The following is a 13,157-nucleotide window of genomic DNA, read 5'->3' on the forward strand; positions in this document are numbered from 1 at the left end:
TTAATGGGGTGATGCAACAGATTGGACCTGAAGGAATTCAACTGTTATCAGAAATCATCAAAATAAGGGAAATATTAACCAAACAGCAGCCTTAGAACTAACAATTACCAGGTCAGCTCTGAACTTCAGGAACTGAAAGAAAGTATCTTCTTGCCTGTGAAGGTGGAGTCACATTCTGTGCCATAAGGATGAGCAACTTTCAGAGAAACTTTAAAACAAGGTTTCTAAAGTGAAGTTTAAACAACCCCAAGTTCCTATGTATCAAAATACACCTTTCCAAGTGAAAGCTGCAGAGGCAGTTAAAGGCACTTTTACCTCCACATTAAGTGGAATTAAAATCCACTTTACTTTCTCTTTTACAAGAAACTTTTAATAGTGTACTTTCTATGGTAATGATTTGGAAACAATATAAATAGCATTTTTTGGGTAGTAATAAATAAGGAATTTAAAAAAATTATTAAAGTATGATTAACCAGGATTTTTCTTCTCAGGAACACTTCCAGTCAAATAGTCCTCCCTACAACTGCTCTGCTTGCAGGATTCTCCCTCTGTGTTGCATTTCTGCAACAATTCCATGCAAACAAAGGGGAGTACACACATCTTCACCTCCCCACCACATTTCTTCAGTTTCATCAAAAAACACTTATGTAAAATCTCACGTTTTTATACACAAAGAAAATCTGAATAAAGAAAAAAGAATGATAATTTATTCATCTCTGCCACAGTTAGCAAGTGAATAAAGAGAGCAGTGCCTTTTGTGGGGTGCTAATAGACTGAAAAACCACTATAAAATACTGAAAGTATGACCAGACTTTGAGCAAACACTTAAATGGCTGAGAACAAGAAAAAGGAAGATGCAAAAGCCAGCATATATTAGTGGTAGAGCTGACAGGGACATACACTGGAAGCAGACTAAAAGACATTAAAGAAAAGGGAAAATTTGCCATATGTTAAAATATTTCAATATAATACCTTAAATGTTCTCCCCTACAAAAGCATTAGAGACATCTTTCTTCTAGTTCTGCACTATCCTGCACCTCCCTCTTGGTAATCTGTCAGCTCAGTGCTCCAAAAATCCCCACTTTCAGAACTCCAGCTTGTTCTACGGTGACAGAAAACTCTAATGGGGGCCCAGAGCCATTTCTTAGCGCCTGAACCTCGGAGGCAGCTTTAACTAACGCAGTGAACCCCACGGCACACCCAGCTGAGAGTCAGGGAAGCGAGCTCCTCTCTCAGAACTAAAAATACCCAAAGGCTCAGCGATCCCGGGCTGCCATCGGCACGGCCCGGGCAGTGACCCCTGCGGCAGCTGCTCGGCACAACTGCGGGGGCAGAGCCGGGCAGGTACAAACCGAGCTGAGCCCGAGAGGGAAAAGGGCAGCACCGCTGAGCGAGGAGAGGCACAGCACAGAGCGACAGGCTCAGAGAGCGGAGCTGGGACAAGGTCCCACCTGCACAGGGACGTGTCACGCTCGCCACCCGCACTCGGGATTTGCCAGGCGATTCTGCAGCGCTTCTGCCTCGAGTGAACAGCTCAGATTGAAGCGGGCTCTGCTCTGCTCCCCTGCTGCATCCAGGAGCGGCACAGCAGAAACGGCAGAGCTGGCACACCTGCACACAAACCCCGCACTGGCCACACAAATCCCGAGCTCTGCTGCTAAAATCTCTCATTTCAACCACATGGACTACATCACTTCAAAGCCTGACAATAGGATACTTATAAACATGTAATTTATTAATGATCAGTTCTAATTCCTAGCTCTGAAAATGCTTTTTTCATTTACAAATGACTCCAGACCAGCACTTTATTTATCCTCATCTGCTGTGTGCACTGCAGCATTTCAGTACACAAATGACCATATTCTATTAAACTGTAAAAGGTCAGTACACAGTGCTGCAATAAAATCAACTTTGTGTAAAACAGATGACATTTATAGTACAAACACAATATTCAAGTCACTAAAGGAATAAACGTGCGCCAGCTGCTTTTCAAAGCAAAAGTGTTGTTTACAAAAAAACAGCACACACAGCAAGAGCCAGCAGAGCTCAGAGAATGCTTCACAGAACTTGGGCCAAAAGAGACTTTCTTTTCAGAAAAAAAGAAAAAAAGAATATCACTAAACATGGGTTACCCATACAGAATAAACTGTATCTATTTCACGCTGTCTCAACAGCCATGAGCTAATGCTTGCTCATTGCTAAAATACCCTGTTAATTTGTCATAAATTTAGAATTTTCAGCCAAGTCCCTACTGTTACATCAACTACTCTTTCAATTAATTTGTAAAGCTGAACAAATGTTTCCACAACTTTATTTAATACACAGTGGATATATTTCATACTAGCAAATACCAGCGGGTTTCACAAAAGCAATTACACAAAATCAACCAAAATCGGCACAATGCAGATGTAAACATGTCTGTTCACAAATGTATGTGAAACTTACTAAATCATGCTTTAATCAGAGCTTAGTAAGTCAGAAGTTTTCCTCTTGTTTTGATGACTTTTGTTGCTTCCCCAAATAAAGATCACTTTAACTTATGCAATTTAATGGTTTCATTATAAACAGAACTCTAAATACTATTTTTCATTGCACACTCTTTAGATTTCTGTGTTTCTAATTTAGAAGATGGTCCAGGAACTTACTTCTGACAGCACAATCATCCTGTTCAATCACTCATTTGCATACAGAGGCCAAACATTCATTCGTTTTCTGCACTGCCATGAGAGTTTTGGAAATGCAGCTGCACAAATCCCATTATCCTCATGCCCTGGGCACCTGGTGGCACCAACTGCCCAGGCTCTCCTCCAGCAACTCCTGGGTATTTGTCCTTTTTAAAGTTAGGCAGAGGCACAAAGAGCAGGACATTCTCACAGGATACAGAAATAGGAAGCCAAGGCATGGGGGAATTCCCTGCTCTCCATCAGCCAGGGCATCCCAGCAGGAGCACAGCCCAGGAGGAGCCCAAAGCCACGGCAATCTGGCAATGCCTCCCTCCATCCGTCTGTCCGTCTGTCCCTCCGGGCCAGGGGCAGCCCCAGGAGGCAGGAGGAGAGCTGTGACAGCACGGGAAGGGGAGGAGCAGAACTCGGGGCTGTTGAAGGACAGCAGCAGAGGGGAGCTGCAGGTGTGACAAAGGGAACCCCTCTGGCAGCACAGGAAAGGACAGGCTGGGTGCAGAGACCCAAACACCAACCTGCACTCAACTGCCCAAGTTCATTTGCTCTACCAACTTAATTAGCAAAATAAAAACCATTTAAACGTCCTGAATCCACAGCATCAGTTCAACTCCTGCACTGAATCTTGACTGAAGGCTCCTTAATAGAAAATAATTCCACCCAACAGCTTTTGGTTCCCATCTCCTACAGGAGCTTGGAAACAGCTCTAAATTTAATGTTTTCCAACAAGGAAAACATGGTTTTCTTCTCAACTCCTGGTTTTCCAACAGCACAAAGAGCCACATAAATAATCTGGAGGGAGGAGGGGAGGAGATGTCCCAGAAGAAATTACTGCTGATGTAGCGTACCAAGAAGTGCTGACCAATGATTTCCGTGGGTCATGTTTGTGGTTTAGAAAATGAGCTCTTTTAATAAGATATAGTAAGTTCAGCCCTGAGACAGCACTGACTTCATACATAATTTGAACAGAATGCACTGTTGGTTAAGAATAAAAAAATGGAAAAGGAATTAAACTGAAAAAAATAAGGTTTAGATTTTCTTGGGGGAAAAAAAAATAGGCTTTTTTCCTGCCACTTTCAGCTTTTCCTTCAAAGCAGGTTAATGAGCAATGTTGCACAATAAGTTGTCCAGTCCTGAAAATATTAAGAATAGCAACAAACCATATGAAAAACATAATCCAGGACTGTGAAAGCACCACTGCCCCAACCCAACGATGCTACTTCACTTCTGATTTAATAATCTAAGATTAAATTGCTTACTACATTAATCAGTCACCATATTCATTTCATGAGTGCACACAGAGATCCCTACATCTTTCATGATTAATTGCAGCCTCAGGGTTTGCCTGCAGAAAATTCTCATTAAGACAAATCAAACTAAAGCCACTTCCATTCTGAGTGGGTGTCCCCAGAAGAGATTTAAGAAAATTGCCTGGAATTAACTCTCACATTCATCATCTCAGTCTCTCCTTCTGCACCAACACTGCAGACACATCCTGAAGAATAAGCATGCCCATTCCAGTTCGGCACAATGCAGTGATCCTTCAGGCAACAGCTGCAGCTGAGTTTTTCTGAAGCATTAAAATAAAAACCATCTTCAGATATTTTAAGCTGGGTTCAGTTTTGGAAATATTCTGAGTTTTACACCACTGCAGATCCTTCTGGTTCTGCACAACTACAACCTGCAGCTGAAACACAAACTGTGCTGCAGCAATCTCACTGCAACTGGTTCTGCAGTCTGACTGGCCCAGCGACAGTCCCTGCATTTCTGGATGTCACTCCAAGGCTAAGAAGGAAAGCAATTATGCACAAGCCATTTGACCTGTCACAGGGAAGATGACAGCAGTGGGACAGGCAGGTTACTGGTGTGTGCAGTCAGGCTGGAGATAAAGAGAGGCAGAAACAGGACAGGGTTGGAGCTGCTCCTGCAGAGCACCACTTCTACAGGCAGGGCTGAACAGCTGACAAAGACTCAGAGCATTCTTACTTACTCCTGTCTGCAAATGTCTAACAGATTTTAACTTGCAAAAAATGATCAAGCAAGCAATTCAGAGCTAAAAGTGCCCAAGCAGAAAGAATTCAGTTGTGCTGATCCACCTAAAGGTGTTTTCTACTCCCAGTTCAGCTGACTACGGATGGCACTAACAGGAGGGTCAGGTAGCCCTGCTGGAAGCGCAGGAGAGACAAAGCCACAGCATCACAGCGGGGACCCGGGGAGAGCGGGACAGCAGAGCCCCGGCTGTGGGCAGGGCACGGCTCCAGCTGTGCGGGATGCTCATCCCACTGCTCATCCTCCCTGCACAGGGCACAGCTCCAGGGCTGCGGGATGCTCATCCCGCTGTTCATCCTCCCTGCACAGGGCACAGTTCCAGGGCTGCGGGATGCTCATCCTACCGCTCATCCTATGCGAGATGCCCACTCGCACTCCCCTGCACAGGGCACGGCCCCAGCTATGCGGGATGCCCGCTGCTCACCCTCCCCGCACAGGGCACGGCCCCAGCTATGCGGGATGCCCGCTGCTCACCCTCCCTGCACAGGGCACGGCCCCAGCTATGCGGGATGCCCGCTGCTCACCCTCCCTGCACAGGGCACGGCCCCAGCTATGCGGGACGCTCCCCCGGGCGCTGCGGGCCCACCCGCGCGGCTCCGCGCTGGCGCTGACAGGCGGCGGCCACGACCCAGCCCCGCTCTCCCCGACCCTCGGGCACCTTCGCCCCGCCCCGGCCCTCTCGGCACCGATCCCCCCGGCCCGGCCCGGGCAACCCGGCCGCGAAGCTCCGCGGGCCCGAAGCCGCCCGGTTCTCCTCTTCCTCCCCCAGTGTCCGCCGGGGCCGAGCGGCCGAGGCGGCGGCCGGGTCAGCGCGCCCGGGGCCGAGCCCGGAGCGGCGCCAGCGCGGAACGGAACGCTGCAAAGAGAGCAGAAACTCTCGACTACGAGAAACAGTTCTCCCGCTCTCCCCTGGCGCTTCCCGGCCACCCGTACCTGTGTCCCGGGCCCCCGGCGGGTCCCCCGCGCCCCGGTCCCGCCCGGCGCCGCTCGTTCCGCGCCTCAGAGAAAATGGCGGCCCCGCGCCCAAGCAGACATTTATCCCCGCCCATCGCCCGCTCGGCGTTCGACGCCGTCCCTGCGCCCGCCTGCCCGGCCGCTCCCGCCTCCCCGCCTGGCGCGGGAGCGCCGAGCCGTGGATCGGCCGCTCCGCCCCGCCGCCATTTGGGAGCGGCTGAGGCGCCGCGGGCTCGGCGGCGGGAGGAGGGAGGGAGGCGATCCCGAGGGGACCCCGCCGCCGCCGCGCCTCCAGCCCTGCCCGCGACCCGGCCTGGGAGAGCGGCATGAGCGCTGCCGCCGCGCCGGTGGGGCGGCAGAGCCGGCTCCCCTCAGGGCAGCGCAGCGCTGCCGCCTCACAGCTGCCGAGCCGGCCGCGCCTCCGGCCCGCAGCAGCCCTGCCTCGGCCGAGCCCTCGGTGGTTTGACAGTTAATTAGTCAATGAAGCAGCCCCGGTGTGTGCGCACCGGGACCGGCGGCAGCAGAGCCGGCGCCCGAGCTGTGCCCGGGCAGTGCTGCCTTACCTGGGCTAAGCCAGCCCGCTCCTACCTGCGCTCGGCAAAGCCCGGCTCTGCACCGAGCAGGCAGCGATTCCCAAGGGGCGGTACGTGCTCAGGGGTGGGGTGTGAGCTGCTGGGAAAGGTATCTGGGGAGAAATAAAAAAATAAGTAAAAAGAAATAGCGTGCAAGCGCTTTTCCTGGAGGAGACAGCGACCAGCTGTCAGGCAGCAGTCCCTGTGTGACTCCGCACAGCCTCCATGGAAAAGCGGGGATACCAAAGGGCTCTGCTCGCTCCTGACTCGCTTATTTTAGCTTGGAAAACGTACAGAATGGTACATCAAAATAGTAAATAAATTACCACCCCAAAATACAGCTTCCGAGGGTAGCCGTTGCAAAGGAAAACATTTCTCCTAGAACTGTTTTTAGAGAGAGCATTACACGTTTGCATTTACAGTCATGTAAGTTGCATTAATTGTTAATTAAATAAGCGTTACTCTAAAAAAGGAGCCTCCAGCATAATTCTCTGCCTTATTTTGGATTTCTCTATGGAAGAAAGCTCTGATACAAACCAAAACCTGAGTTCAGCTAAAGTCAGTTAACCTCAGAGAGGCATAGCAAGGACAAGGCAAAAGCAGCACTGTTGGGTTTGCCTCTCCTGGGCACCAAACAAGAAAAAAACCCCAAAACACAAGAGAGTCCTTAGGTGCTGGTGCCCCCCAGGAAGAGGTGTGCTTGCCAAGGAGTGGGGGATTGGAATGGGGATGGCAACCAGGAGCTCTGGAGGGCTGAAACAGAAGTTTCCATGTCTGTAAAATGCTGTGCTTCCCATCTGTTCTGGAAGTTACCACTGGTTCCAGTGTAATAATGCCTTCAATTTAGAGAATATTACTAAAAGAAATATTTAAGCTTTTATAGCACCTTTTACAAGACAAACCACACTGAGATTTCAGCTATTAAGAAAAGCGTACTCTCTAATTTTCCTCTTTCCCATTGCCATGGGCTCAGACCTACCAGAAAACCAAATCCAGAACGAGATGGTACCCACTGAGGGCAAAATTTAAAATCTAAATAATTCTTTTCAAATTCTTACAGAGTAACTTCTCAATGTCACATTTCAACTGAAGAAGTGCCATGATGAACAGATCCAGTTTATTTCTACCATTTGAACAGGAGTCATATCCAAGTATCTGACTGCAAAACTTAGCCCAGGAAGAAAAAAAAAAATCCAAAAATACACTCAAAGCAGTGTGTACAATAAATATTCACATGGCTTTAGACTCTGCATGTCCATGTAATATGGTAGGGTAGTACAGATTTTAGCAAAATATGCAAAAGGATCTTTAAATACTGTAATATAAAATATAAACACAATGAGGAGCTTGAAAAGAAATCAGGAAAGGAGGGAAAACCACCTCACAAAGAGGAGGTTTTACCAAAGAGCTTTCATAAAGTTTTAAACTTTTAAAAGAGCAGAACAGTGAAGGAGTGTAGTCATGGAGCAAATAAACACAGATCTGGAGGAAAGCAAGCCAGATTTCAGAGCTAAACAATGCAGCATATGCAAAGGAAGACAATAATTTCAAGAAAGAAACAGAAAAGCAAACAGGGAAACTGAAACATTACAGCACTGCAGAAGAAGGGAAACAAAAACTGAACAGACTTTCCAAAATAAACTGAAAATTATCAGCATTCTTCCCGAGGTTGGTCTGGTTTGTGTTTGGGGTGAGATGTTTAAAGTGTCAATGTCCAGGTATTCGACTTGCATTTGTCCAGGCACACAAGCAGCTCTTGCATTTTCACCTTCTGGAGGGTTTCTACCTGCACAGAAAGCAGCCTGGGGAGTGATTAGAGAATGAAAACCCCTGGGCTTCGGGCTGTGGTAGCACCTTTATCCTGCCTGGGGATTCATTCCCTTTCCTCCTGTGGGTTTGTCACACAGGCCAAGCCACCTCAGCCTCAGCTTCCTCATGTCAGGGATGCTCCATCCCCATCTTTGAGAAGAGTTTCCACCCTGCCTGCTGGAAAGGAGCATGGAAAAGTGGAACCTTTCCTTATTTGTGGCAATTCCATTCGCTGTGTGCAATATTCCTGTGCTCCCAGTCTTTACCTGGGGATTCTCCAAAAATATCAAATGTGTCAAGTGCCACCACATCACCTTAATTGTGTCCTTAATGCCTCTAAGGCTCAGAAGAATGAGCCGCAAGAATTAGGAGTGGAATGCTGGCTGGGAAAAAGAAGAAATGCACATAGACACTTTTTTATAGAATTTTGTGCATCAAATCTTCCTCCCTCCCTCCTCAAGCCGAGGATTGCTGTAGGCAAACTTTGCCATTTTATCCAGCCACTGTCCTTCTGCAAGGTTTGATTATGCTACAAATTATCCTCTTGCTCTTCCATAAGTTTTTTTTGTTGGTTTTTTGCTGTTTGTTTGTTTTTAATAAGAGAACTTTGCTTAGGAAAAAGTTTAGGTCAAATTAGATACAAAAGAAGTCCAGCACACAGGGCCCATGAAGAAAGTGGCCTTGAACAAATCAAGCATTAGCAACCTAAAAGAGAAGCCAAATAAGGCATCTCTTATGTGTATGATGATGCATAAACTATTTCTATTTTACCATCCAGCTGAAAGGCTTTATTATTTCCTTGTGTCACTAAAGTGTTCAGAGGAGTAGAAATACAATTTTTAGTTTGGATTTTCATGCATTGAGAATTTAAATTGCATAAATTACCTTACAACAACAGGACACCATATATGAAGCTGTTAGCAGTGCAGTTAACTTGTTTTGCTGAAATGAAAACCATCATTTTTGATGCTTTGTCCTGAACAAATCATCAGTTTATTTTATTCATATCCAGCCAAAGATGGTTGCTGTTGGGCTGGTTACAGTGCATGCCTTTCTCACCCTGACCAGCAACTTTTCAGCCAAATCTTGGGAGCCAAATCTCTCTCTTCCATATGAAAATCTCCTTACTTTAATCTATTAGATGTTCCTACTTATATGGTTCTTGGGTGCCTTTCTATAAAATTAACAATAAATATGTTGGATGAAAATGTCAATTATGTAGATTTTCAATACCAGTTTGTGTGGAAGCACTCCAAAGTATAAACTGAAACAGCTTTTCATTAAGCCTTGCAGTAATTAAATTATTCTGAGAGAGCAGCTCTACAAACAGTAAACAACAATCTCCTACTGAAAAAATAAAGTTCTATCAGCCCTTCCACACTGAGAATTTTACACAGAAGAGTCTTAGGATTCTCAGGGAACTGTGCAGCAGTTTATTTGCTGCAGAGTGAAAACTGCAAGGCAGTTTGTGGCCCTGTAGCTCCGCAGTGCCTGGCCTGGCTCTGTGCAGCAGAGCAGTGCAGTGCAGTTTGCTTCTAGGAAAATCCAAGGCTCTGCACTCCCCCAGCCAGTTCTCTCAGGCTCTCCTCCAGTCAGGCTGAGCTCAGTGCCTTCCCTGGGTTTTAGATTCTCATGTGCAGCACTTCTGCCCAAGATTTCACTTTCTCCTGGTGTGACAGGGTGCTGTGATGTGCAAGAGTTCTGCTCAGAGCTTTGAAACCTGAGCTGCCCAGAGCAGGTCCTGCTCACAGACAATTCTCTCCCCATCACCCAGCCCAGTCCTCTGGGTCCTCTGCTGTTCCTCACCTCAGTGCCCATTTGTTTGCACAGATAACTGAGAAAAAGAAAATAGAAAATATCCCTAAAGGAACGTGGCTTCAAAGTACAAATTTATGTTATCAGGTGTCTGTAACTGGTTTTTCCCCATAGCTGGAAATGTGTTGGAGGAATAGCAGTTAAATTCCAGATAATTTTGGAAAGGACTGAGAGCCTGGGTAAATCTCCTTTCAGAACATAGGAAGTTCCAAAGAGCTCAAGACAAATGCACCAGGTCAGTTGGGGTAGCACTGGATACTGAGAATATCAAAGCATGAAAATAATTTTAGAATAATATTTCATAAATTTAATGTGGAGGTACTGAACTGATGAGTGCCACCTGCACAGGGAATAAAACCTCAGTCTGAATAAGCATTATTTGAGCTCCAAAAAGAGGACACATTTTTTCAAAACTAAAAATCTAGGTTATAATTTGTGTCTATTTGAACAGTCCCTCCTACTGCAGAGACAATAAATACAGCACTTTGATTTACACGTGTATTCTATTTTTGAAACCTAACCAAACTGGTTTATTTGGTTTATTTTGACTTTCTGAAAAAGTCTAACCACAACAAAATCTCTTCAGAGCTAGGTACTACAGTTTAAAAATAACAAAGCATAAATAGCTCTTTCCTGACAAACATTTTTAGAACCCAGCCTGAACATATAATGAAAACTCTTCTTCAGCAGAGCAGTTACACCTGATAGAGAGCTACATAAAGGATTTGTCACCTGATTCAACGTGACATTAACCTGTGCATTGACAATTTCTCATGGCCACTGAACTCCACTCAATACTCAGTTTCTCCCCAAGCAGAAGGATTCCAGCTGTTCATTGTAGTGACATAGAGGGTGACAGCAACATTTCATTTTCCTGTGAGGAATCCTGAGTAAGGAATGAGTAGTGACAGGGTAGGATGGAAGGCTGCTACCCGACTGTAGCTGAAAAATACACAAACCTTCCTTTATCTCTTCACAGATCACTTTTGTTCTGTTTCTTCATCAAAAAGCCCAAGTGGTTTTTAGTTGTGGTGAGAAGGCTGCTCTCACTGTGATGTGTTTGTACAGAAAGCCTCACTCCTGCCCCGCTCATGTCACTCTCAGCTCCCATCAAAGGCAGATTCCAGAGACAAGGAACCCAGAGCAGGCAGTGGATCCATCCTACTGCTCTGCAGCTCTGCCATTCCCAGATAACACAGCTAATTAACATGTGCCTATAAGGTCATAAATACCTGCACCACTCTGAGGTTTGTGCAGGCAGCACAAAGACAAAAGTCCATTTTAGCCATGTGCCTGCATTGCTGCACTAAGAGAAATGCAACTCTCCTTAGCTGGATTCTGGTACAAAAAGCAATGCAAAAATAAGAAAAAAGCCTGTCTGGCTTTCAGCTCCAGCCTATTTATCCATTGTCTTTCAACTTCATCTCAAACATTGGGATAAACAGAGATAGGTGATCAAAGGGCTGCGTTACTTTTGGCAACACGCCCCTGCTGTAGCCAGCCTTTGATTCCTGTCCTCCATGTCCTACAGGGCAATTTGTGCTTCCAGGGCCAGCACAAATAAAAATCGTGTTGCAAGCACCTCCCTTCAGCAGCAGGGCACCCATGAAGATGTGCAGCAGGGCAGGATTGTGGCCATGCAGCTGCTGAGGGCTGGTGGCTGTACAAGGGGAAGCTCTTACCAGCCCTGCCCAGAGCATTCCAGAGCTGCACAGGGGGAAATTCACTCTGGGCTGATAGACACATCCTGCACAGGGCTCACCACTGCTCTGGCACAGCACAGGGATCAGGGATCCCCCTGGGAAGCTCTACCATGACACACCAGTGTAGCTGTGCAATTTTTACAAGCTTCCATAGGTGTATGGCTCATTTGGTGTCTGATGGTAAAGGTGGGGGATGTTTTTGTCAGATGTTTCATTTGTTGAAGACTTTTTTGCTGTTGCACATTCATGTCTCAGACTGGCCAGTGGCAATCAGGTTGATGACACATATCAGGATATACTTCTGCTTCAACAGAAAAGTCAACTCTGATTAAATGAACGATGGTGTTCACTTTGGTCTTATTTTTGAACGAACTTCTTTCTTAATTTCTTTTTGCAAGATAATAAAAACCCAAAACAATGCTATGAGCAAAACAAGTAAATTACTTGAGCAGTAATTAGCAAAGACATCAGGCCAAAGGAATGCAAACATTCAAGTCTCCTGCTGGAGCTCAGAGCAGAGCCCAGTGTGCTGCATTAGGAGATTTGTTCCATCTCTCAGCAACTGCACAGAAATGAGTGTGGACATGCCTGCTTGTACCTGAGTATTTTTAATACTTTGGAGATACACATCAAATACTCACAGGTATTCACATTCATTTATTCAGACATTCCTCACCTCCAAACCTATTTCTGGTGGAGACAGAAGCTTTGCATTAGCAGCAAATTATGCAAGGCTTTCTTCTGCCCTCCACAGAAATGGAGCAGTGACACAAGGGCTTGAGTAACTGCTGGAACATCATTGCTGAGGCATCCATTTGATTCCATAGTGAGGCCAAAGAAATACCAAAAAAGCAAAATCTAGAGCAAGCTAAAGCCTTTACTTTTCATACAGCAAGTATTTGTAACTTGGAACAACTGATTCTATGTTCACACACTAAATTCTACACAGGAAATGAAAATAAAAAAGGTTATTTTTTCCCACTTATCACAAACAAAGTGGAATGGATGGAAAGGAATAGCAATGTTTTGTTGCTAGTATATAATCATGTATTTACTAATAATTCCACCTTGGGGTTTGATGACTGCAGGAAGCCTCCATGCCAGTCCTGACATGGATTCCATGGATACCACATGGATTCTGAGCAGCTGCTGCAGGCTCATGGGCACTGGGGCTCTCTGCTGGCTCAGGAATTGCAGCAAAGCCAAAGCTGTCCTGGGGCAGGGAGGGTGAAACTCCCAGGCATTATTTCCATCTGGGAGGTTCTGTGCTGAGACATCTCCCCAGGACACACCTGACAGATTCATCTCTTTCAAGGCTGTCTTTTGAAAATAAACCAAGGTGGATTTTCTCCTCCTCCTGTGAAAACCTTACCTTGTAAATAAGGAACAGCAGAACCAAAAATATCTTATGTTGGGGCAATCTTCAGATGCTTTGCCCCAGCACTCTCTGGGTAAATTATCTAACTTCTTGTAGCTTTCAGACTTCAAAATTACCTGTTCAAACTAAATTTTTGGGTGAAACATTCAGTACAAAGCAATAAATTATTTCCTGAAGAAATGGATTTTGATGTATCAAG

The 13,157-nt window shown here is 46.0% G+C and overlaps 1 protein-coding gene across 10 annotated transcripts in view; it reads right to left on the minus strand.

The window, feature by feature from the left end:
• Positions 1 to 6,341, minus strand: part of RAF1 (Raf-1 proto-oncogene, serine/threonine kinase) — a 38,371-nt gene extending 32,030 nt beyond the window's left edge. For 8 of the 10 annotated variants that reach the window (XR_007778687.1, XR_007778689.1, XR_007778684.1 and 5 more), the window contains exon 1: positions 5,661 to 5,782. The gene's annotated coding sequence lies outside the window, so the exon portion shown is untranslated. Of the gene's footprint in view, positions 1 to 5,660; positions 5,783 to 6,244 lie in introns of those variants that run through there. The other 2 variants (XM_018914932.3, XM_018914931.3) reach the window with 2 other exon arrangements.
• Between the last annotated feature and the right edge of the window lie 6,816 nt (positions 6,342 to 13,157).

Source organism: Serinus canaria, chromosome 12, assembly GCF_022539315.1.
Source record: "Serinus canaria isolate serCan28SL12 chromosome 12, serCan2020, whole genome shotgun sequence".
In the NCBI taxonomy this organism is placed as follows: domain Eukaryota; kingdom Metazoa; phylum Chordata; class Aves; order Passeriformes; family Fringillidae; genus Serinus; species Serinus canaria.